The 26,870-nt window shown below is 36.1% G+C and overlaps 2 long non-coding RNA genes across 2 annotated transcripts in view; both read right to left on the bottom strand.

Annotated features, from left to right (window-relative positions):
- LOC140600275 (uncharacterized) overlaps positions 1 to 14,899 on the bottom strand; it is an 84,812-nt gene extending 69,913 nt beyond the window's left edge. The window contains exons 1-2 of the long non-coding RNA XR_012003510.1: positions 14,773 to 14,899; positions 10,057 to 10,120 (exon numbers count right to left, since the gene is read on the bottom strand). This is a non-coding gene — a long non-coding RNA (uncharacterized lncRNA). The remainder of the gene's footprint in view (positions 1 to 10,056; positions 10,121 to 14,772) is intronic.
- The window catches only part of LOC140600274 (uncharacterized), a 246,801-nt gene that overhangs the window by 85,970 nt on the left and 133,961 nt on the right, over positions 1 to 26,870 (bottom strand). The gene's annotated exons all lie outside the window — the stretch shown is intronic.

Below are 26,870 nucleotides of genomic sequence, written 5' to 3'. Positions count from 1 at the left end.
AGACAGCAGTGGAGGTATGGTATAGAAAAGGCCACTTTGAGGGGTACCTGGGTAACTTAGTGGGTTAAGTGTCCTATTATTGATTTCAGCTCACGTCATAATCTCATGGTCATGAGACCAAGCTTCCCATTGGGCTCCATGTTCGCCCAGAGTCTGCTTGAGATTCTCTCTCCCTCTCCCTCTGCTACCCCTCGCCTCTCTCTCTCTCTCTCTCTCTCTCTGAAGGAAGAAGAGAGGGAGGGAGGGAGGGAGGGAAGAAAGAAAGAAAAGGCCACTTTGAACAGTGCAGTGATTTTTAGCCAGAGTTGGTTCTACAGTGAAGAAGCTTCACCCTCCTCACTCCCTCTGATCTCCTGTCACCCCAACTAGAAAACCACTGGGCAGGGAAGCCTCTTGATGCAGTCCACACAGTTCAACTTCCCCAGACAGAAAATAGGTGGAAAGGGATGGAGAATGGATCTGAAAGAGAAAATAGAAAATGCCTGGCATACTTGGTCATTTCCAAGATGAAGAAGGGATGCCAGGGAGGCCCTGAATCAATCAAATTCTGATAAAGCAGAAAAAAACTAGCAGTAGTATATGCCGGTTTCCCTTCTCCTAATGAGCCTCCTCATTTCTATTATTTCTCTGCCCACCTGAATGAATCTGCTTCTTATTAGCAAGATCGTTTCCATATCTGCTTTCATTTATACACTCTGGGATTATAGAAACCTGATATTGCTCCATCTCTTTGCAGGAATCTCTACACCCTGCTTACCTACTCCCATAAATCTATGCTCCTTGTATAAGTGAATATTTTCACCCATGATTTAGTACGGGATTCTCACTCTACAGGGTGCATGAAATTCACCTGGGGAGGTTGTTGAAAGACAGAATCCTGTTTTCACAGGTCCTGAACCAGCAGGTCTGGCCTGGAACTCCAGAATCTCTATTTAAAACAAGCATTCTTTTTTTTTTTTTTTTAAATGTATTTTTTTTATTTTTTATTTATTTATGATAGTCACAGAGAGAGAGAGAGAGAGAGAGGCAGAGACATAGGCAGAGGGAGAAGCAGGCTCCATGCACCGGGAGCCCGACGTGGGATTCGATCCCGGGTCTCCAGGATCGCGCCCTGGGCCAAAGGCAGGCACCAAACCGCTGCGCCACCCAGGGATCCCTAAAACAAGCATTCTAAGTAATTCTGATGCATGTGTAGCATAGGTTGAGGGACTCTGGTATAGTTGCTACAGCAAAGGTAGCATATAACTGAATCGGTTTATTTCTGAAAACACTGATGTATATACCAATATTATAAAAGATAGAAATTTTGGAAAAAGAAATGTAGTACAAAAATAGAAACAGAACTACTAAATTTACAAGTAAAGCTAAAAAGGAATACAGACATTACAATTTATCCTGAATAGCTCGTGATGTCATTTGCAAAGGTTTTATCTTCTCCTATGATTAGTCTTCTGTGAATAATGATTTATTGTGCTTTTTCTTTTCATTTATCTAAGCACCAACCCCCAAGGCTACCTAATGATTTTTAAACCAACACTGAAATGCACCAGAGTACTTCATATCTTCAAAGAACCTTGCTAATTATTTTATTATTTATTATTTTAATGTGTGCAAGCATTCTCCATACTATGTATCAGTTTTGTATACCAAGATTTTTCGGTCTCTTACTTTAGAGAAGAAATTGACAAACATTTTTATAAAAGGCTAAATAGCAAATATTTTAGGCCATATGGTCTCTGTCACCACTCCTCAAACCTGCCAAATAGTGGGAAAGCAACTACAGAGACCATACATAAACAAATGAGTGTACTTGTGTTCCAATAAAACTTTATTTGTGGTCACCAAACTCTGAATTTCATATCATTTTCATGGGTCATGAAATATCCTTCTTTAATTTTTCTTCAACCACATAAAAAATGTTAAAAAAATTCCTACTTCATAGGCCACACAAAAACAGTGGGTAAGAATTTTTTTACCCCTAATTTTGAGCAATCTTGCAGATCATAGTAATTAGAACACAGAGATTTCTTTTCTTATCTCTACATATAAGGCGCAAAAGAATATAGGTCTTTTATTTAAATTGTTTTATTTAAATTCAAATAATTAGCATATAATGTATTATTGGTTTCAGAGGTAGATGTCAGGTATTCATCAGTCTTCTAGACATCCAATGCTCATTACATCACATGCCGTCCCTAATGCCCATCACTCAGTTACCCCATCCCTCCATCCCATTCCTTTCCAGAATGTAGGTCTTTAAACAATTCATGATAACTATACTTTACAACTGTCTTAAAGAAAAGGTAAGGGAGAAGATGAATCACTTAGACCTGGGATTGAGTCTCATCTGCTAGGTTCACCTGCGCAGTGTCACCTTAAGCAAAATACTTCTCTATAAGTCTCACTTTCTTCACTTTTTTAAATGGGGTTTATTATCCTCACTTCATGGTATTATTATGAAAATAAAAAAGATAATATAAGGAACTCAGCATCATGCCTGGCACGTGGAAGATGCTCCTTAAAGATGAGCCTATTTTCCTTTGGTTAAAATAAACAGCTACACTTTCCATTTACTGATTATAACAATAATTTTCAAAATCCTGGTATTCACTTACAACTCCAATTCTTTTTTTTTTTTTTTTTTTTTTTTTACAACTCCAATTCTTAACTTTAGCTGTATGTTGGAATCTCTTGGGAAGATTTTTAAACTTTTTGTGATAGGATCACAACCCAGACTAATTGAATCAGTGTCGCTAGGGGGATGGAACTCAACCCTCAGTGTTTTTAAAGCTTTCCAATGTGTGGACAAGATTGAAAACCATCACCTTTTACCTTCCTATTTTTAAAAACTGAAACATTGGTACCTTTGTTGTGGTCATGCACATGTTTGAGACATAGGTCAGCAATTTGGACATTTTTATCTCAGTCTCTAATACCTCTTCTTCTACTTTCTGCACAATCCCTTTTCCTGACATCCTCACTTCAAGCCCTTCCAGCTACTCTTTGTCACTCAGCTCCAGCCTTATGTGTTATCCTGCCCCCGATCCCACTGCAATCCCACATGAAAAGCCTGGGATGGACCTAGCTAGAGGAGTTCATTTTACAAGCAGATTCCTCAAAGGGGAACAAAGAAGATAGACTAGGGACACAACCATTTCTTTGAAGATGGCAAGCAAAGAAATCATATCTGCTGAAACCATACCCACTGGACAGAGCAGACAAGATACCCAGAGGCAACAGTGGTTAGTGATAACTCTACTCGGGAGAGCTAAATGACAGGAAGATACTGAAGGTCAACTGGCCCGACCACACCAGAGGATACTGCTCCCAGTGATCTCATTGGTGCCAAGATGGACAGAAATGGAGTCCAAGCAAACAGCAGAGCCCAGGGATATCACCTAGTATCTAGAAATTTAAATATTTTTGTTTAACTTTTATATTTTTTTCATAACTTTGCACTGGATACATTTTGTTCAAATGTTAGTACTTGAAAAGCATTAGTTTTGTTAAATTATGCTCATCTTTTTTCATAAAATTCCAATACCAATATTGCAATATCACTCCAAAAAATTCTGTCATTTTTCCGAGCATTGTCTTCACTACTTTTATCCTCTTAGTGCATGTGCTACATTAGAGGACCTCTTTCTGACTACTCTTAACTGAAGTAAAGCACCAAGACCTAGAAGTCCCATGACCTAGAACTCTCAATTAGCACTAATGCTCCAAACAAACTGACCCTTCTAAACCCTTTCTCCGCCGTTTGTCATGCCTTCACACACATTCAGCAATGTTAACAGTGTCTTCTCTTCCAGGGCCTACAGTCAGTTAGGTGAGGCAAGGACTCAGAAAATAAAGCATCTATGATTGACACTAGATCAATAAATCTTGAATTTAGCAGCTCTGAAGCTGCGATGAAGAAATGGACTCTGCTAAATGTAAAATCAGGAGTGGCAGAGTACTGCCATGAAGTGAAAGCTAATATTGCCTCAGAATCCTGACAGCCATCTGACACATGTCATGATTTTTAATATTAGATAAAATCTGGGCACCTTTCATGTGCTTAAAGGAAGTCAGGTTGTTTTTTTTTTTTTTTTTTAATTTCTTCTAAGACAAAGGCATTGAGTATAGAGAAGAATATCTCATTTCTTTTTCCCTTCACTTCTCTCCATTCTTTCTTTCAGAGCTCAATATTTTCCTTATTTCCCAAGTTGTTTTTCACATTTCTAAAAGAATTGGCAAAACTTTGTTTTTTAATAATCCATGGATTTAAAAATTCATAGTTCAGTGTGTCTCTAGTCACAGTAAGCCAAATAACAAATTTGAAATGAATATGCAACTTCCTTTGGCTTATATGGAAAGTAAGAAGGATGGTGCAAAGGCAACATTTGGTTGAGTAGGAATTCTCTGTCTGTTCCCGAGAGCATGGCTTGCTATCAACATGTAAACAACTTAACAAATGAAGATATATTTGCCCAAATGCAACCTCTACAGGGGTCCCACAATTCTGCTGTTCCTATTACATTTTCTTGAGGATAAAAAATTACTTTAAAAGCTATAGATAATTCCTCATCTTAGGGAACTGCTTGATTTCTGCTCTCTACATTTCACAGACTGATTGCATTCCTAGAATGATTATGAAAATGTTAGTAAATATATTTTTAAGTGCACTGAGTTATTAAGAGATGTCACTTAGAAAAATTTCACTAAAGTTGTGGTCTCACTATTTTTGAGTTATCAAGCTTGATATATACCTTCTGATGCTCTTATTTTAATGTTCTGTAAGGCATAAGCAAAATCCCCCACAGAACTCTAATTTTTTTCTTTTTAGATTTATTTGCGAGAGTGAGAGAGAGAGAGAGAGAGAGAGAGAGCCAGAACATGCGCATGCACCTAAGCAGGTGGGGGGAGGGGCAGAGGTAAAGGGGGAAGCAGAGTCCCTGCCCAGCAGAGAGCCTCATGTGGAGTTCAATCCCAGGACCCTGGGATCATGACTTGAGCCAAAGGCAGATGCTTAACTGACTGAACCAGCCAGGTGCCCCTGCCACAGAACTTTAAAAAACAACTATTTGAAACAACTACAAATATACAGAAAATTCAAAAGTAAAATTTTTCAGAAATCAAGAAAAAGACTTTAAGATCTGCTTGCCTCTCTAAGCCCAGAGTGATGCCACCCATGAAAAAGGAAAGAAAAATGCTTCTTTACTTTGTCCTTGTACCCTCACAACTAGAGGACACTGAGAAACATATATGCACCCAATTTTTCAATATGCACACTTCCACCCACCTCAATTTCTCTGGGAGAGCCTGAGGGAACACCATCTGATTAGTCACAGCTGCGGGCTCCTTGGCCTTGTACCAACACAAAATGTGCTGTCTCACAGGGACATGAGCGAATTGCGGAGGCCCTGCAAGTAAACTTGTAGGTCTGCCAGGCTCCCCAACTTATCATAATACAACCAGCATCTCAGAGATTCAGAGCTCACAGGCCTGTGGCTCATGAGGGCCTAGGGAGAGCCATGTAGCCAAAATTGCAATAGCTGCCAATGAAAACCAAAGCTGATAGACAATAAAGATATTGCCTTATGCATGGGAAGAACATCACTAACTTCATGACTGCTTAGAGAGGAAACTTAAAAGACTGCAAATTCCAGTGCTGTAGATAACTGACAGTGAAAAAAAAAATCACCAAACTCATTTCCTACCATCTTATTAGAGAAAGAAAAGTTGAAGTTGAAGTCGGCACATTGCTCATTTGAATATCAAAGTGGAAAGAAAATTGCCTTTTTAGGTCTTCTCCTAGCAAATTTTATTAGCAAGTTTGTACCTCGTCTAGGAAAGTAGCTATTTCAAATTCTGATGGAATGGGACACCTGGATGGCTCAGAAGTTGAATGTCTGCCTGTGGTCCAGGGCATGATCCTGGGATCCCGGATAGAGTCCCATGTCAGGCTCCTTGCAGGGAGCCTGCTTCTCCCTCTGCCTGTGTTTCTGCCTCCCTCTGTGTGTCTCTCATTAATAAATAAATACATAAAATCTTCTAAAAAAATTCTGATGGCACCATAACTTCACACAGAAAATATTACAAAGCAGTGAACAGGCCCATCTCACCTAGTAAAATCACCTTTCCATACAGTTGTTCTTTTAGAACATGGATCAATGCATGTATTTCCGTAAGAGTAGGAGGTGACATTTAAAAATGTATAAGCTCCATATGAGTAAATTAAAGAGAAAATACTGATATTTCAAGTTATTTGTCTAATGCCATATTAAATATCAAAATTGGATTCAAATCAACACTGCCTGATATTAAAGTTCGTTCTCTTACTTTCTATAAAGTACGTCTCCACACCACATCTATACATCCCCAACCTGAAAGACAGCAAGTGAAGTTTTTATAAGTAGAAGAGAAAAGTGAGATGTTTTATTCTGGATTAGACCAGAAACTAAATTATGCTAACCTTCTCAAGGCAGAATTGTCATAGCACTTACTATTTACACAGCTTAAATCTGTCTCTTGGACCATGATATTCAAGAGCATTCAAATAACAAATGTTGAAGAATAAATGTCAGACTACTTACTGACTATTGTCAAAATATATTAGAAACTAGAAGTTCTTAAAGTGTTGATAAAATTTTTAGACTCAACAAAAATAAACTAATACAAAGATAAATAAATTACAAGGAAAATCATAATATACTTAGAATCTAAAGACCCACAGAGTTGAAAGTATTATATAACAAAATGGCTAAAGTCTTAATCAGAGGTAGGATAAAATCTTAAATGCACTCATTATGTAATAAGAAAAAACAAGTTAAGCATTCAACTCAGAGTTATAGCAATAATTAACAGAATAGAGAGAAATGGAAATACTAAATGTAAAAGCAGAAATTAATGGAAACAGAAAACACTAGAGGAAATAAATAAAACCAAAAGTTGACTTTTTGAAACTATGAATATTTATAAAATATAGCTGTTTCTATTAAGATTAGAAAAGGTATAAATAACTGATAAATGGTTCAAAAACAAGAACTTAACAGGCAGAATAAAGGAAAAGCCAGAATAATGTGAACAATCTATCAATAAATTTCACAACCAAGATGAAATGAGCAACTAAAAATACAAAATCCATTTGTAAAACTGACTTTAGAAGAAACTTTAATAACAAAAATAAACCAACATTTATTAATTTAATAAATAGTTAAAATCCCATTTCCCAGTTCATTACTGATGGTTCACCTACATCCACCACCCAACTCACAAAACATACATACACACACACACACACACACACACACCCTTCCAAAAGGCTTAGGCCACATAATTTTAAGAAAACATTTTTTTCAAGCCTAAACCTCTAAGAAACAGATAAAACTTATATGATACAAATTCTTTCAAAGACTACAAAACAAAGGAAAGGTATCCAATTCACTCTATAATAAATATATAAGCAAGAATCAAAATTGTGGAAAGGTATACAATAAATACACTGAAATAGCAAAATTTCTAAATAGGAGGAAATCAAATTTATCATAGTAAAAAACAAACAAAACCTCATGACCACATAGTGCCAATCCATAAATAGAAAAATGACTGGCCCACTCAGGAGAAGTATTCTTTTTCTTTTGAATTTTACTTATTGACTTTTTAAATTTTAATGTATTTTAATTAGCCCAACATACATGTTATTTTATATTTTTTTCATACCAATTCTTTTTCAAAAATTTTTGAGTAGAGTTGACATAAAATGTTACATTAGTTTCAGAATACAACATAGTGATTTGATTTCTTTATACATTATGCTATACTCACCACAAGCATAGCTACCATCTGTCACCATACAGCGCTATTACAATATCATTGACTACATTCCCTAAGCTGTGTCTTTTATTCCCATGACTTATTCATTCTATAACTGGAAGCCTGTATCTCCCACCTCCCTTCACCCATTTTGCACATCCCCCTTCCCCTTTTCTTCAAGCAACCATCAGTTTATGCTCTGTATTTATAGGTCTGATTCTGCTTTTTGTTTATTCATCTGTTTTGATTTTTAGATTCCATATATGAATGAAATCATATGATATTTGTCTTTCTCATTCTGACTTATTTCACTTTTCATAATATCCTGTAGGTTCACCGGGTAAGAACTGTCAGCAAACAAAAGAAAGTAAAGAACTTCCTTAACCTAATTAGAGGAAATCCCCCTCAAAATCTTAAAGACAAACTTTTGGGATGCCTGGGTGGCTCAGTGGTTGAGCGTCTGCTTTCAGCTCAGGGTGTGATCACTGGGGTCCTGGGATGGAGTCCCAAATTGAGCTCCCCACAGGGAGCCTGCTTCTCTCCCTCTGCCTATACCTCTGCCTTTCTCTGTGTCTCTCATGAATAAATAAAATCTTTAAAAATAAATACATAAATAAAGACAAACTATTTTAATTTATTTAAGCTGAAAGGTGACTATATTATGGGTATTTGCTATATTTTAAATATTTATATATTTGTTACATATTTTTAATTTATGATTAAATTTTTTTCTTCACAAAATCATAATTAAATACAGTTTCTGGAGAAAGAAAGGGAAGGAATAGAGGACTTTACAGTTCACTTATTATAACCTGTCTAAAGAATCCGGTTAACATTAACAAAGTTTGGATATTTGCAAGTATACTAGGAAAAGGTGAGTAAAAAAATTTACCAATGATTTATCCGTCACTGATTAAGAAGGCAAGAGACTTTAAATCTGGCATACTCAAATGGCTGTCATTTAAGATATTTATTATAAAACAATGAGAATGATTTTCATCAGATTTAATAATGTCACTGTTGTTGTTCTCACTAAATGAATATAATAGCTTATAAAACAAATCACCTCTGGTGGCATTCTCCACCACCAAGCTCTATTGAGTTAGCCTCCCAAGTACCCTGATATGTGCAGATATTGTCCTAAAGAGTCAACATAAGCATATATTCTATGAGAAGTAATACTCCCTGCCTATTGTAAATCCTTTGATTGGGCTAGTTTACATTTTAATTTTCTCTGGTTTTGTTTAGCTTCTATCAGTCTCCCTAACTGTGACCAAACTGTGTAACCCTGGCAAAACTGAAATTCTGGGACAGTGAGACTGAGAATAAGATTCTCTTCTGTGTTCCAGTTCTGAGGTTCTGCCAAGAGGCAGACTTGCCCCCAGCACTGATCTTTTCAGTTTTTAATATAAATAATGCCAACTTGAGAGGAAGTTATAAAGCTTTGTTTAATGTTGGGATATGCTTGGACATGGTGAAACGGGTTCCTTATGTCAATTCAGCAGCCCCTATGCCCTTTTCCCTCTGTAGTCATGTTCTAATTTATTCCTACTCTGAAGAACTTTTTCCCATGGTTTTTATTTTTTGTTTTTTTTTTTTTCTAAAACTTGTGTGTTTGAAAAGAAAGGCATGAAGCAATAGTCCCTAAGTTTCTTGATCAATCTAGCAATGATAATAAGTATTGTATCTCTAGTTTTATGCTTCTCTCAATTTTGAGTTCTCATAGCAATTGTTGATAAATGTAAACTGCCACCCAGAAAATTGTTAGAAATGTCCTGGGAGCTGTTGGGACTGTATTGGTAAGAATTCATTTTAAGGGTTAGAATTCCCAAAAGAATAGGCAGTCTCTCTGTATGGAAGTGATCCATCCCCTGATTCTTCCTTTTTTCTATGTTTTGGAGGGTTATGGCTGAAGTTGGCTATAAAATTCCAAATGACTTTCTGAATAAATACTAATGATAAAGAAGGCTATTATCTTGCTTATTCCCTTGCTTGAAATCATCTAATACTGATTCATCATCTCACTTCTCTCTAGAGTAATTTCTTTCTCCGATAGCAATAAGGTCCAAATGTTCAAATAAGTAAACTAGTCATGTGAGAATAAGTGGTCCCAAGTAGAAATCATTTCTGTGTCCAGAAGAGGGAATGTACTAAACTGTTCAGCCACCTTGGAGGTGACTTAATTCACATACAGCTCTACCACCTTAAAGTATTCACATGATGAACAGCCTAAGGTCAATCATAAAATGGCAAATATACCTCCAGGAAGACAAAATGTGTCTGCAAGTTTCAATACAACAGTTATTTACTTCTCTGGAAGTGCCTGGAGGAAAGGAGAAAGGAAAAGATGATCAATTCTCTCATGTTATCCACTTCTGCTGTACCACCAACCCAGTTCTCAAGGTATGTCAATGTTTCATGTCTCTCTTGAGGAATTAATATTTACAAACTCCTGCCCCTTCACTTTCTCCATTCATTTTCCTTACTCAACAGGATTGTTATGTTAATCAAAGGCTTTTTGCCAGGATATTATGCAGGTAATATACCTATTTGTAACATACCTATTTGCAGTTCAGTGTCATATGCCTTTAGTCACACAAGGATTTAACTTAAAAGGGCTATAGTGCATTATCTAAACAAAGGTCCAGTGACTATTAAGCAAAGAATTATAATGCATTGATTGTGTTAAAAATGTACTTTATTGAATTTACTTAACATAGAAGATAAAATTAAGGCTCAAGCATTGAACGAATTTAATTTAAAGAAGAGGTCACAGAAATACAGACTCATCCACCATATCTTGTAGGAAAAATCTGAGGGAAAAGGAACAAATACTAAATGGTAATACAACAAAATTGCAAGTTTTTGTTACCATTAAATTCCTGTCTATGAAAGCTGTCATAAAGTTCAACCTATACCAGATATGCACCATCATAGGAAAAAAGCCAGGTTTAAAGACTGATGTAGGTTGTAATGGCCACTTGTCGAACTGAACAGTAGATGCTAAGACAAAATGTCCCACCCAGTCCCAATATCCCACTCTCATTGTCAAATGATCAGTTCTGATTCATCAGCCCCTATTAGGTGTAAGCTGGAAACCATGATAAAATATTAGAGTTATAATCAGAATATTAGTGATAAAATTGAGAGGGACTTGGGACGCCTGGGTGGCACAGCAGTTTGGAGCCTGCCTTCAGCCTGGGGTGTGATCCTGGAGACCCAGGATCAAGTCCCGCATCGGGCTCCCAGCATGGAGCCTGCTTCTCTCTCTGTGCTTCTCTCTCTGCCTGTGTCTCTGCCTCTGTGTGTTTCTCATGAATAAATAGATAAAATCTTTAAAAAAAAAAAAAAAGGCTTTATAAAAAAGAAAAAAAATTGAGAGGGACTTTAAATATTTAGGTTCCAGGAGAATGTGGACATACCAGAAAAATTTGTCTGCTGTAATCATATGTATTTATATTATACAAATATACCTAAAACCAAGAAAATGATTTATATCCATATCTCCCCAAATAAAGGGAGAAAATCTATCTAACCTTTTAGATGTTTTAATTTTGTCTGTCAAATACTTATTTCAAGTCTAATATGACAAACTGTGTTGATGACAGGCGGACACAAGTATACAAAAGTACACTTTTACTAGTGTACTATTAGCAAAAGTATAAAATGTTATATGAATTGTAAAGTGAAAGAAATTATTTATTCAAAAGGAGTTTAGTAGATCAAAGAAACACTAAAAATGGAAGGGCCAAGCATGAGTAAAAAATGGCACATAAACTAAGAAGCCCAGAATATGGTTGGCAGTCATGACTAGTCTAGAGGGCAGAAGCCCAGGGTATTACAAGCGAATGCCAAAGGGAATAATACAAGATGAGGTTGGAAAAGGAAGATGACACTGTGTTATTTGTGAAGCTTCTAATCGCTAAGGTAGAAATTATATTCTTAACTCAGTGGACAATGAAGAGTCATTGATGGATTTTAAATACAGAGAGTACCTTAGAGTAAAGGTACTATAAGGACATACCAGTAACAATAGGATAATACCAAGGATAGTAGCAATAATACCTTCACTGTTGTCTCACCTAGTTGTAATAACTATACAGATATAAAAAGTATTGTTGGAAGAAATCCCATCATAAAACATTAAATCTTTTAGAAGTTTATAACCTCCCCTGAGGTCTAAGCACATCTCTAATCTTATCTGACATCCATTTGTTCTTCCTTTTCCAGCTTATAGTAGAATAATATGTGTTAGGGCTGAGCTGAAAAAATTTCCCAGTCCTCAAGCAAGTATTCAATTCAAACAGTACATATTGGAAAGGGCAGAAAAACTGAAGTAATAAGAGCAAGATGAGTGATTAGTATTAATTAGTGTCGATTGCTGTTTTTTCCAGAAAAACAGCTCATGCTGAGGAAGCAATGATATGGTGTAGGCTGAATGTATGCCAACAGCTTTCTTGAATTTCACCAATCTTATACTTTTTTAAAAAAAATTGAACATCATTTTATTTTATTCAAGAAGAGTGATCAGGAGGAAACAGCTTTGCTTAATGAGATAATATTGCATTTGATTGCTGGCTTTCGTGTGGCTGTCTAGATTTGGAAGAGGCAGTTCTCTCTTGGCTCTGTTTTCTGACATGAAATGAGCTTTGAAGATTAACCAGCCATGTGGTATATGCACCCCCAATATCATATGTTGTCTTGTACTTACTGTCAACAGGAGTCTCTTTTTTTTTTAATGTACTCTTATCATTTGCCTCATATCCATATTGGAACTTCCTATTATTACAGAGCCAGAAAATTGCAGCAATTGATTATGAAATAAGGTCCACTATATCTGCAACATTTCCCACTGGTTAGTTCAATATCTGTCTCTGCAATCCTGTCACAGCTAATGCACTGGACAGTCTCTCATATCCAAAATAATGTATCTCTTTCCCTGGGGCCAAGTCCAAAAACAGCATGAAATTCAGGAAGGTGCCACAGGCCAATAGCAAATTTTCAGTTGTTTTTTTGTTTTTCTAATTTAACTTGATAAAATTACATGAACATCATTAGCTCTTCTTGGAGTTACAGAAAAAATGTACTTGCTATCAAAACACTGTCAGGATGTTCTTTTCTTCCTTTAATTTCTATCATCATCATCATCATCATCATCATTATTACTATTATAAAGTCTGCACAAAAATAAAATAATCTAACCAATATTGGCCTGTTTTATAATTATTCAATAAATAATTATTCAATAAATATTTATTCTTCAAGCTGCTGCATATAGCCATTCTCTCTACATCCCATCCTCAATGAACTTCTAAAAAGCTTCATCTTTAAGTAGGATGTAACTTTATTCTCAATCTCATAGTCTCTGACAACTTTCAGTCTCAGAAAGACCACTGACACATGTGAATTCAGGTATATATTATCTCAGAGCACCAAGCATGACCTCTGTAGTTTCATGGTTGCTGCTTATGACTGTGTCAGCTTAATTTTAATCCCTAACTCCATGTTTCTTCTTCCTGTCTTGTCAAAAAGAACTATAGCTAAATCAACCATTTAAATATCTTTATGTTTTTCCAAGGACAATGCAGAAATTTCCAAAAAAAAAAAAAAAATGTGTTGGAAGAAGCAGCTATGTTCCTCTGATTTTTATGTGCTTACATAAAAATGTAAAGTGTGAAGATATGTACAGTCTATTCTCAATTATTGGTTTACATGGAGTAGGCTTGACTGTGCTCACCTTGCAAACTATCTAAAAAAGATCATTTTATTTTTTTATTATTTTTTTTAAAGATCATTTTAAACTCAGTTATTTGGAATTCTATATGTGGTTCCTGCCACCAAACAACTCCACTTCCAGTGCAACCTAAACTCACAGTTGGAGATAAAGGCAATGAAAACGTGGGGCCCGAGATTACTACCAGAGCCCTCTCAGCTTCTGGGGGGTCATGAAGGAAGGATGAAAACTTACAAGGGTATGTGGGCCTTGCGGGAATGATCCCACGGTTTATATACATAGACTTACAAGACAATGGATTCAATCCACCAATGACAGCAGGAGGGTGGCCCTGGAGGAGATGTAGGGAGTCATGTATTTAGGAGTGCAATGGAGGCATCACATTCATCAGTTGGGAGTCCCTCGTGAGAGTTCACCAATTTTTGTGTTACCCAGCAAAAAATGTAAATTATGGATTTTTTTTTCTTTTCTTTTAACTGAGCTACCCTTCGGAACACTCTGTTTTTCTACCATTAGAGGTACTTAACTTGCAAACTTAATCATATAGCCTAACAAAGTACATCTTAGGGGACGCCTGGGTAGCTCAGCAGTTAAGCATCTGCCTTCTGCCCAGGGCATGATCCTGGAGACCCAGGATCAGGTCCCATATTGGGCTCCCTGCACGGAACCTGCTTCTTCCTCTGCCTGTGTCTCTGCCTCTCTCGTGTGTCTCTCATGAATAAATAAATAAAATCTTTAACAACAACAAAAAAGGTACATCTTAAAATTTAAACCAATATCAATTTTAAACCATTTTATATCATCTCTAATTTTGAACTTTCTTCCTGCTTTCTTTCTCATGGTAGAAATATATTGCTGTGTACTTACACAGCATTTTGTTCTCCTTAAAGCACTTCATATCTACAGTCTAATATGTTCCTGGCCTTATCATAACTTTTAAAGATACAGAGATGAATAGAATGCTATGTTTGCCCTAAAAATCCTCACTAAATGTTACAGAAATACTAGATTGTAAAGAAATATTATAATCCAGTGTGAAGTATGATAATTACTGAATATAGTAGTAATTAACAAAAAATAGTAATTGTAGTTCTATTTATTGAGTCCTCAAGTCCATACTGTATAACAAGTGCTCTTCTGTCTTATTTTTTGTGTTCTGATAACTACCCAATGATAGGGATATTATTATTATTTTAAAATAAGAGGCCTCAGGTGAGGCACAGGGAAAGAAAACAACTTACTTAAGGTAACACAGCTCCTAAAAGGCAGTATTAGGATTTGATCCCAGTCAGTCTAACTTCATATGACCAAGTAAGAGGCGGCCTCTGTTCAGAAGAGTGAGTGATTCATTTCTATCGTGGGGAAGATTTTGAAAGGCAAACAAAAGTCAGCCATGTTAATGCATATGAGACCAAAACTGCTGGGGAAGAGTGTTTCAGGAAGAGGCAGTAGCCTGAGAAAAGGCACACAGATACAGGATAGAACCTGGAAACTATAAATAGTTCAAAAATGCTACATCCCAGTCTGAGGGCATAAACAGCTGAAGATGCAACTGCAGAGATAAGCCAGGGAATGAAGCTACGGAGCCTTGAATGGCATTCTGAGGAGTATTGACTTAGATCAATCGAGGGCTGCAGGGAGCCAGAGAGGCTCATATGGGCTGCAGTGAAGTGTTCACATTGTGTTTTAGAAAAACCGCCATGGTCGTGTAATATGGGGAATAAATGGGAATGTGGGAAGAGCCAAAACAAGGAGAAGGATAGGCCTGTTGCATCACCTAGCCAAGAGAAGAGTGGGGCCTTGAGAGCATGGGTGCAGTTATGATAGAGGGAGGGGACAGACGCAAGAGGAGTCTCAGAGGATATAAACAGATTTGGGTAGTGGTTTGAGAGTAAGACAGCTGAACAGACTGGACTAACTTGAGGAGTTCCCTTGGGGGTGCTGTGCAGATTGTGGTACAATTGTAAATAATTAACTGTGGGTGAAAATCACTTTCATTGAAGACATAAAAATTGGAGATTTCTTTTGAAAAATGGAACAAAAATAATGAGCTGTTTTAGGTTATTTTGCAAGTCAAATCAAATGCAACTTTTCTGACACAGTTATCTACCAGCTAAGAAACTTACAAAACTGCAAGGGAAAAACACATCGTCATTGTGCCAAAATAACTCCTTTTACATGGCATTAGTCACCGTTATATAAGAGCTTTTTTCCCTTCTGTAAGAGCTTACATTAAATAACACTAATTCTTATTTTCTTGAGCCACAAAAGAAAGACAGTGTCTGTAATACCACAATCATCTACTGCAGAGTTTTGCAACCTTGGTGCTAGAAGGGATTCATTTTTCTGTCTGTGGAAACACAATTTCTACTAAAGATGGGGGCAGTTTCAGATAAAATACCCAACATGTTCATATCAGCTTTCAAGGAGCCCTTCTATGGAGGCTTGTGGAACACCATTTAAAAATCAGTATTCCCGGCAGCCGGGGTGGCTCAACCATTTAGCGCTGCCTTCTGCCCAGGGCCTGGTCCTGGAGACCCGGGACTGAGTCCCACGTCAGGCTCCCTGCATGGATTCTGCTTTTCCCTCTGCCTGGGTCTCTGCATCTCTGTCTCTCTGTCTCTGTCTCTCATGAATAAATAAATAAAATCTTAAAAAAAAAATCAGTACTCCACGAAACTCAGGAATTTTCCATGGGATTCTGTTAAATGCTTTTTGATTAGAAGTTAGTTTTAGTTCATTTGCTTCTGAAAAAAATATGGAATGAATGCTTATAAATCATGGGAAGAATCAATCATAAGAAAACTTACATCTTACCTTATTCAGAGAAAGGATAAGGAATGAATCTTTATTTGCTTAATTGACTTTATGAGTATAGACCCTGAAGAGAGACAGAAGTTTAATTAGAATGATCTTGTGGGGCACCTGAGTGGCTCAGTATGTTAAGCATCAGACTCTTAATTTCAACTAAGTTCATGGCCTCAAGCTCCTAGGATTGAGCCCCCTTTGGGCTCTAGATTCAGTGGGGAATTCGCTTAAGGACTCTCTCTCTCTCCCTCACCCTCTCCGCTTGCTTGCTCATGCTCTAAAACAAATAAAGAAATCTTTAAAATTAAAAAAAAAGAATGATCTTACAGTTATCCCAATAAAAAGAATGGTTAAAATCCAGTAAAAAGAATGGTTAAAATGTGGATGGCAGAGGGGAAAGAAGAGAAGGGGACAAACCATAAAAACACACACCAAAAGAGAAGATCATTCACACTGTACTTAAAAGATGAGGAATACCTTACTCCTTCCTAACAAATTTCTGATCTGCATGTTTTCACAAGTTCCCAAAGCACTAATACTGATACAAATCCTGGTCTACTAACTCGAGAGTTAGAGAATTTCCGAAGGTATGACTTAAAAGACTGGTTTACCCAAGCAAGCATCTTATTAATTCAAATAAAGTCTCTTAGTACAATGATTAGCCCAGAACAGGTGTTCATAGACATAAACCCAAAGTGATATAGCCTCAAACTGTTACTATATCAGATTGAAGACTAGTGATTTATGCATACATTGTTTATGTGTATAATGTATACTGTAAAGGAGGCAAGGAGTATATATCAAACCTCAATAGCACAAGAAGTCTAGGAGTCTAGGATTCTCTTTCTAACTTGGGTTCAGAAAAGTAAATCCTTAGCAGTCACTCTGTCAACTGGGCTTGGTGTTAAAACAAAAACAAAAACAAAAACAAAAACAAAAAAAAGCATATGCATTTAATTTGTGAATTGGAAGCTGCTCTCTCACATTACAGGATAAAGAAAAGCAATATATATCTACTTGATAATTATAAAGACTAGATACCACTAAAAGGCAATGGAGATGAAAACTAGATTCTAGACTTCAGTGGAAGTACAAAATATTTTGTTACATGCAAGAGAATAAGAGGGGATTGAGTTTTTAAAAAAATGTTATAGAAAATGAAGAATTTTTAGACTGTGTTAGGTCCCTGTGAGTATATTCATGATATTTATGTATGGCACATATAATTTTAAGCAAACAATAAGCACACAGGAAGAAAAATCCTTTTATTTCCAAAATAATTTGTTGGATTAAAAGCTTTACATATCTTAAAATATTTCCATTCTAATTTCCTCAAGTGAAATTTCATTTACATATGTAATACAACACTTAGCAATATAAAAATAAAACCAACTCCCACAGAATCATTTGTGAAGAGAAAATCTTAAATGCATTCAAATAACAATGAACAAGTTGTACCACCCAGCAGTTATATATCTTGATATAAGATTAAAATTTCCCAAACTCTTAACTGAGCCACAATGAGTCAGTTAGAGGAAAGAGAGGGTATTAACCATGGCAATGGCACAAAGGATGTTCAAATCTCTCTCCTTTAAGGAGGGGCCTCTAAAAGAGTTCTTAGATTTTGGATCTTAAATGTGGCCTTTGGTTATCTCTTTCCATGTTCAGGTCAGGTCCTCCTTTATCTAAATGTTTCTTTACCATTAACTGCCTGGACAATAACACTATTTTACTTCATTCCTCCACCCTCGCCCCAACTGTTTATTAACACTGAGGGGAAAGTAATCTAGGCATCTGGGAGGTGTCAGCCTGTCACTGCCACAGTGACAGAGTAGCTATAAATGTTGGCAGGGATGTGACTTGCCTTGCAATAAGGGATCCATCTCTTGTAAAGCAGACAGCAATATACAAGTTCTATAGCTAGCCTGAGTTGTCAATAATGAATTGCAAAAGGCTGGTTTGTGTGCATTTAAGAATATTTACCTTTATCAAATGGCTTTGGCTTGTTTCCCATGGGACCGGATTTTAAATGCTCTAGAACCGGTAACCTGTTTTGATAACTTTGGGGGTGTGGGGATTTTTTTGTTTGTTTGTCTTTTTGGATTTTATTTTTGATGACTTTGTTTTTAATTTATCACAGCTATACTTTCCAGAGACAATCCAAAAAGGTCAAGACTCTGGACTCCTGAGGAGCTGATACCCAAACATTTTTCCAGAAGAAGGACTATGAATCAGTATAATTACAGAGGTTTTCCATACTTTGATACCAACCTAGAAACAACAATCATTCTACACATTTACATTTTTCATATTAAAATTTACAAAGAACTGTAATGTACATTTCTTATAGTCTTTGAAAATGGAAGACAGCATAGAGAAAAAAAAAAAAAAAAAGCATTGAACAGAACAAGACACCCAGATCCCAGGAATGGTCATGTCATCACAGAAATCTGGGTTGCTGGAAAAGTCACCGTACCTTTTTAGACCTGCTTCTTTTCTATAAAAAGAGGATTATATAGAAAATATCTAAGGTCTTACATAGGTGCAATATTCTACTATTCAAGGTAGGACAGACATAATCTCAATAAGTGAATTTCTTTTCTCCACATTAACAAGAACAAAATACCAAGAGAGTTTAAGTGGCCAAAAACATATGTCTAGTAAGTGTTGACCCTAGCCTGATTCCAGACATATGCATGGAGCATCCAGGAAGCTACCCCACCCTTTCACAGGAACCAGTAAGAAGGTCAGCAGGCAGTGTCAATGGTTCTTACCTTGTGTTGCCAGATTTAGTAAATAAAAAAATAGGATGCCTAGTTAAATCTGAATTTTAGGTAAACAATATTCTTTTAGTATAAGCACATATCATATAATATTTTAGATATGCTTATATTTTCCAAGTATTTTGTTATTTACCTGAAACTCAAATTTAACTGGTTACGCTGCATTTTATCTGACAATCCTACCCTTGTTTCATGAAGGAAAAGGAGAGAGGTTCAAGCTACCTGCTGTGGCCACTTATGTCTAAAATCCATGTGAGTATCCTATGCCAGAGTCTCTTAAGACACTGAAACTTCCCCATTTCATAGTACCCCCTCCTTCCGGAATACTGGTATCACAGAAAGAAATAACACTGCTCTATTCCTTAGTTGCTGTAAAAGGCCTATTCATCCATTTTCCCTCTGTCAGACTTATTCCTAAAGGTATAAAGCAAGTTTCTGGCCTTTTTCTATTACAAAGTCCTCCACTTGATTCATCCCCTGACATTACAATCACCTCTGTGCTGCATTCTAATAAACACTCACCTACTTTCTATTCCTCCAGAAAGGATCTCTAATTCTGGATTCTTACCATACGTTTTGGAAATAGATGGATTCTGGCCATCTCAGTGAGAACTTAATCTGTATCCCTGGTCTGGGAACTCTCCATAAGGTTGCCTGGCTACCTCCGGGGGCCAAAACTTTTCAAGCTTTCAAATGGTACCCCTCACTCTCAGTTCGGTGCCCTGTCACTCTCAGCTTGCTTCAGGGATAACATCACACAGAGCAGCCAACCTGAGGTATGGAATAAGAATTAGTCCAGAACCTTTGTTTTTATATAAAATGGCCTGTATCTTCACAGTTGGCTAGAACTGTGCTGTACAATATGGTAGCCACACTGGCCACCTATGGTTATTACACTAAATGAACGAAGTCAGACAGATGAAGACAAATACCATGTGATTTCACTGGTATGTGCAATCTAAAAAACAAAACAAACACAAAGACAGAAACAGACACATAAATACAGACAACTGATGGTAATCAGAAGGGAGCAAAGTGAGGGACAGGTGAAACAGGTGAAGAGCATTGAGAGGTGCAAACTTCAACTTATAAAATAAGTATGTCACAGAGGTGAAAAGTACAACATTAGAGAATATACTCAAATATTGTAATCATGCTGTATGGTGGCAGACGGTAACTACATTTACCGCAGTTGATCACTGAGTAATGCATGAAATTGTTGAATCATCATGTTGTACATCTGAAACTAATATAACATTGTATGTCAACTCTATTTCAATAACAAAAATTGTATAAATACATACAAACATGCATACATAGGTAAAACAATCCGTATATAGCAGGCAAAAATTGTCCACATGCCAGATTTAGCCCACAAGTCAGAATTTGCCAATCCCTCCTCTAGACCATTCCCCTCACTGAAAAAAACAATACATCCACCTTTTGATTTCTTTTATTATCAGCAAGTTTGTCTCCTCCATGACGCCTCAGTTAAGCTCTCTGGGCTCTGATCACTCCACTCCACCTCAAGTCCTCAAGTTGCCTCAACTTTTATTATATTTATTTGCATTTAGAATCACACAGAATAAACTTTCACATAGTTTTCCCCCATGAAAAGACTGAAGGATTTTCAATGATTTTTATCTTAGCAAGTTTTAGCTCTCAAAAACCAGGTAACAAGTTACTGATGGCCGTCCCTGTGTCTTCTTTTCTACTTGTCTCACTCCTATGGATTACCAAACATCATCTTGAAGGCACAAAACAAAGCATGTGCTAAGTGATGAGTATTTATTTTACATTTCACAATATTATGGAATATGAGAAAATGTAAAAACCTCAAAGCCTTTTTTGTGTGTGCAGTCCAACAGAATATGAATTATATGTGTTTTTATATATTCTATGATCTATGTAATACATAATCATTAGACTTCTTGCCATACTAAAATAGAAAACTGAGGGGTAGGTATTCTACTCTTTCATACTCCTTAAGGTTTTTCTTACTTTTTGTTTTCTCTACATAGAAAAGAAAATTGAAGAAAGAGGAGAGAACTAGAGGATATGAAGTTAAAACCTAGTTTTTAGGAGTGCAATAGGATGTAGGTTTAATAGAAAAATATAGCATTCAGTATTTTAAAAGTACATAACTCCTGTCAATCCATCAACTATAGCCAAAGCTAGCTAATTAAAGAGTAATAATTGCTTTAGACATGACTTAGTCAAACCTCATTTTTCTCTCAAATGATTGAAGAAATGAATGAGGACTCTAACTGCATTGAACTCTAGACCAAGACAAATGTTCTTTTAAAGCAAAGACAACCAACCAACGGTCTTACAAAAACCCTATTTTCAAAATCTATATTTTTCTCTTCCATGTTTGAACTTGTACTGGAAATATTTTACTTTTTAAGGCACTTGAGAAAGATAGGATTGTTGCATCCTAATATGACTGTTCCATAGACAACTCAGTTTATTTCCCCAAGATCTGCTTATATATGCAAGTCTCTTAACATTTCTTCCTTCATGTGGAAAGATACACCCACCTTCATTCAGGGATTTAATTTACTTTGAAAATCAATTTCATTTAGCATGCAGCATGATCTCAATATTTAACAGCTGTGTTAACAGGAATTGATATACTGAACAGTTCTGCTAAAAGCTAGAAATCTGATACCTTGTCTCTACAAAATGTGAGAGTACAAAAATATACTGAAATATAAAGTGTAATGGAGCTGAAAAGTAAAAACTTAAAAATCAATTAACTGGCATCTAATGTTTGAAAGAATGACTGTTTGAGATATATTTTGAATTTCTTTTTTTTATAAATCTTACCTCTGTCATTTAGTACAATATCTAAGTGGAATGATAGAGACTTCAGATAGCAATTCAGTACAACAAGGTACCATGTTTTTCATAGTACAAAAAGATTAAAGTGGATATATTACCGATACCTAGACTGTTTTCATTAATTGGACTTCATTGTGTGAATTATGATGTCAAAATGTGTACTAGTTACTGACAGACTAAAATACCCAGGACTTGGCAACCTCATTTTCTAAAAGTCAATCATGAGAGGGAGAACACTAGGTAAATCATAAATTCCCCAAATGTGAGCAAAGTAGCCCAATTCAGCAACTTGTCCTCAGGCAGGCACCCAGCCTACTGCAGCAGCATGACACAGGATGCTACATTGACAGCCTAGGGCTGTGCTGCTAAAAGGGAGTGACAACAAGTTGCTATTAGATTTCCACTTGAGTAAGGCCACTTTCCAATTCTTTTGCAAAGAGCTGACATACCTGATTATGGCAAAAGACTGCCCATCCGCAAGGAGAAATTGATGTGCACAAGGAAATTGCTATCGTTTTTGGAGCCCCGCTATAAATAGGGAATGCCAATTTCTGCCATGCAGGGGTGGAGACAAGATTGCCAAAGGTTGTCCGGGCAGGTGAGACTGATCTTTATTTAGAGAATTCAGTAAGTTTCTCTATCTGAAGATTGTTTAAAACACACACACACACACACACACACACACACACACACACACACATTAAAATCCACTTCAGACAATCCTGGGGTAAAAATGTAAAATAGAATTTCAAAAGTAAGCACTGTCCATTTATGTTAGGACACCTTATGTTGTAGACAAACAATGTGGTCAGTTGCCAAAAGGTTTTACACCTCCCTACCCAATGTTATAAACCTCCAAACCTAAATACTGGTTTATAGAAGGCCTTGGAGATACTAAAGTTAGCAGAAACTCACCATCTTGGTAAGAATTAACTGTCACTGTTTACATTGTGATTTAGGCTGATTAGATATAGGTAGCTCTTGAGTATACACAGGACAGTTAAACAAAGAAAATAAAGCAATGAGGAATAATTTCTCAACTTGAAAATCTGGGGGTTACAAAAGTATGCTGGAATAAAAGGAATGATATAATGTCATATACACACATAAGGCTGATAGTTTGCATCGAATCTGAAATAGGAAACAGGAATGGGACAATGGGGATATATAAATATTTTTCTGTAATATCCACAAGAAATGGTGCTCTGACTCTAATCAACTGGTACTCATTCACTGGGCAAAAAAAAGTTTCTAGTATAGAAAAGAGCAATTCACCATGGTTCCCAATGTTCCCTAAACTGTATTCCCTGGAGCACAAGTCATTTCATTAAAACCAAAAACCAAAACAAAAAATTAATCATCTAGTAACCTTAAAAAACCCTGTATGCTATATACTCTACTTATGGAATGATAATGGAAATTAGCATTTTATGAGCTCTAGGAGAATTTCTGGCTAAGAAAAGTTGTTAACTTGGTTAACCAAAAATTTTTCCAACTTATTCAGCCATGTTGATGCCCTGACTCCCAACACCAAACAGCTATTAATGTTCCATGAAACTATTTTCTGTGATACATGTTACAGATTAAAATATTATTTATAAACCAATTCTTTTGCCCTAACTGCATGCTTAGTAAACATTCCTATGATCCTAATGTGGAACTTGGTATGAATCTACCTATCTAGAAAGCAAGGCCTATGGAGAAGGCCTGTTCCATATTTAGGACGTGTACGTCCTACTTCCCCAGAGCCAGATAAATTGCCAATGTGTATTCTGAAAACCACAGCTGAGATCCTGAAGCAGAGCTTTTGATTTGTTTTTAGATTTACTCTGTCTCTGCACAATCCTTCCTCTGTTTCCCTAGGAAAAACTAGGTACATTTAGAAAAGGGTAAAGACAGAGGGAGAAGTTTTATTAATTAGTATTAATAATTTTTAAAATACATACATCCTATTAATATTTTACTTATAAGGAAAGAAGAGGGGTAATAAAATCCACAAATTGCCCATTTTCATTCTTCAGACTTGATAATGTATCTTAGTGTAGCTAACAGTGGGCTATGCCCAATTAATTGTAACTCATAATAAAATGCAGGAGTGTATGGATTATGATCTCATGGTTAGACTCCCTGGAGCTGGCATACATTTTTTTTAAAAGACCAGAGAGTAAATGTTATAGGCTTTGTGGGGCTGAGGCAAAGTTGAGGATATCACGTGGGTACTTATTTAACCATTTAAAATATAGTAAATTTAAAATGTAATAAGATCTATTCTTAGTTCGTGGTCAGTAAAAAACAAAAACAGATAGCTGGCCAAATTTAGCCCACAGGCCTGGTTTAAAGCATGGACTCTAGAGTCAGAAAGCTGGGGTCCTGGCATCACCTATCATTAGCTTTCAGATGGACTTTGGAAAGTAATCTTTCTCTTTCTCAGTTTGTTCCTCTATAATATAAATACAATAATAATATTCCCTATCTCAACTGTTAGTTGTGAGAATTAGTTAATATATGTGAGAATTAGTTAATATATAGACACATTAGAACTCTGCCTGACAATGAGTACTCAAAAACTATTTACTATCATTTTTTAAATAAATTAATTAATACAAGTCCACCAAAAATTAATAGACCCTGAGAGGCACCCAGGTTTCTAAATGATGAAATCAAAGTACAGTTTGTATTTAGTGCACCAGGAAACACAATGAATGTGGTGAATATGTGAGCTTAATCCATCACATGTGTTGCTCTGCAAAAGCAGAAGGCGGCCAATAGATTAGGATACTTCGGTTCTAATTATAGTGCTGTCTTGGTTCCCATGAATACCAGATAACTAGACTATGTATCTCAGTGTAGTCAGCCACAGCCTACAGAGAGTAATACTTTACAGTTCAGGAAATATGTGGGTAAGATATGCTATTCAGTGTAAAAATATTATGGAAAAGAAATGCTAGATTCCAGACTATAATATGATATTTAATGAAACATGGATACTTCGCTATTTGTCCTAGAAAAGCTACTGAGCTTTGTAGCAGATCTGAGAAGGAAACTCCTAGAAGAGAGATGATCTTTGACTGTGCTGGGGGCAAAAGTTCAACCATGGGTCTGCCTTCTGAACAGGCAATAAGGCTGGAAAATCTCATTGAGTGTGTGGCTTGTTGTCTAAATTTTTAATGGTCCGAATACTGAAAACTCAAATACTTATATCTTATCCTCAAATCTCTTTAAAATGAGAAGAAATCTATAAAAATAAAGGTCCAGTAACATCACAGGGAAACAAGAACAAATGTCACTCATATCTTTGAAGTTTAAAAAATTCCTTAAGCACAGAAGACAAATGAAACAGGACTGATTAAAAAAAAAAAAAAAAAAAGCAGAGGAAAAAACAGACCTAAGACATCAGATGTCCAATGAGGTATTTCAGTTCACTGGATTCACTCTTCATTATTCTGCAAAGCAGATGAAAGCAGTGTCTACTGTCCCTCCCACTGATGCCCTGAGAACTGTTTCCTGAAAGCCCCTGGATCAAGCTGCCCAAAATCCTGACCGGAGTTGCAAGAGAGACATGCTTAATATACCAACACTTATTGTGAGCTGAGATGAAACAAATGAAATGACTTTTCTTGGTAGGCTACAGACAACCAAAAAACTTAGATTTAAATTAAGAATGAGTAAACCAGAGAGAAAGGTCTCCTTGTATATTCTCTCAGAGATTGCCTTTATTTTTGTTTTAAAAATCTAACAATGGAATATGGATGAAGAAGACAGACAGCCCACCTTCATTATTTACTATAACATTACTCATCTTTATCATTAGAGATTTAATGGTGTACAGGACCATTGTAGGACAGTCTGCTAAAAAAAAAATCATTACATTTACTCATCACTGTTAGCCTTTGCATTAACCAGAAGATATTTTGATTTTTCAAATCAATCCAGTTGCAGCAGTAGAATCAATAAGAATCGTAACTTGAAATAAGAGGAGTCCAGCAATGAGTTCTTAATAATACCAAATGTTTCACAAAGGTCTTTGAGAAATAAATACCGAGGACAAGATAACTCTTAAAGAATTAGAAATTATTAGAAAAGAGTTTTCTCATGAGGAAAGAATTATTCAGGTCCCCATATGGAGTTAAGTCAAGGTTAGAGATGTCTGAGATCAAAATCTGAGGATGGCAGATACCACCTCATTTTAACTCCCATTTTTATAAAATAATTCCTTACCATGGGTCAGATCTCCATTTCACTCAATTGCAAAACAGTGAGATACCCACTCCTGTATAGCAAGATCAATATTTCATCCCTGTATTCCTCTCATTTCCAGTGTTAGACAAAATGGAGTTCTCTTCCTTTTAACTCTTGCATCCCTCTCCATCCTCATCCCTATTCCAAAAAGGTTTTCTAACATCTAGTGACCACAAGTTATGCTATGAAATGTTAAGTAAGAGAGACACTTTGGTAAGAGAGACACTTCCTTTTTTATGACCTCATTTTGCTTTTATCATACATTGAAGAATGAGAACAATCAAGAAGAATTCAACTTGCTGACATAGTTTCAAAAGACACAGCATGAAATTCAATTTGTCAGATTAAGCATAAGTGTAAGATAAAGTAGTACTCATAGGAAGGAACAGGAAAAGAAATAAAAAGTCGAAAGGAGAAAGATACCATTGCCTGTAGCACCAACCTCTGGATGCCAGAAATACTCCACACTCCATATGAGAAATATTTGGTTCTTGTTGGAAATGAAATATACCCTATTTTTTTCTAGATTTTAATCAGAATTCTAGATTGTATGAGTATGGCTCATATTGATAACAAAATTTCCATATTTTCCATATATTTTACTACTGAAATGTAGTTAGGGGCTAAATTAGTACAATACCATTTGTCTTATAAAAATTTTATGA

The sequence above is a fragment of the Canis lupus genome, chromosome 11 (genome assembly GCF_048164855.1).
Source record: "Canis lupus baileyi chromosome 11, mCanLup2.hap1, whole genome shotgun sequence".
Taxonomy (NCBI): Eukaryota; Metazoa; Chordata; class Mammalia; order Carnivora; family Canidae; genus Canis; species Canis lupus.
The sequence above is the reverse complement of the archived record's forward strand: the minus strand, read 5'-3'. Positions and strand labels throughout refer to the sequence as shown.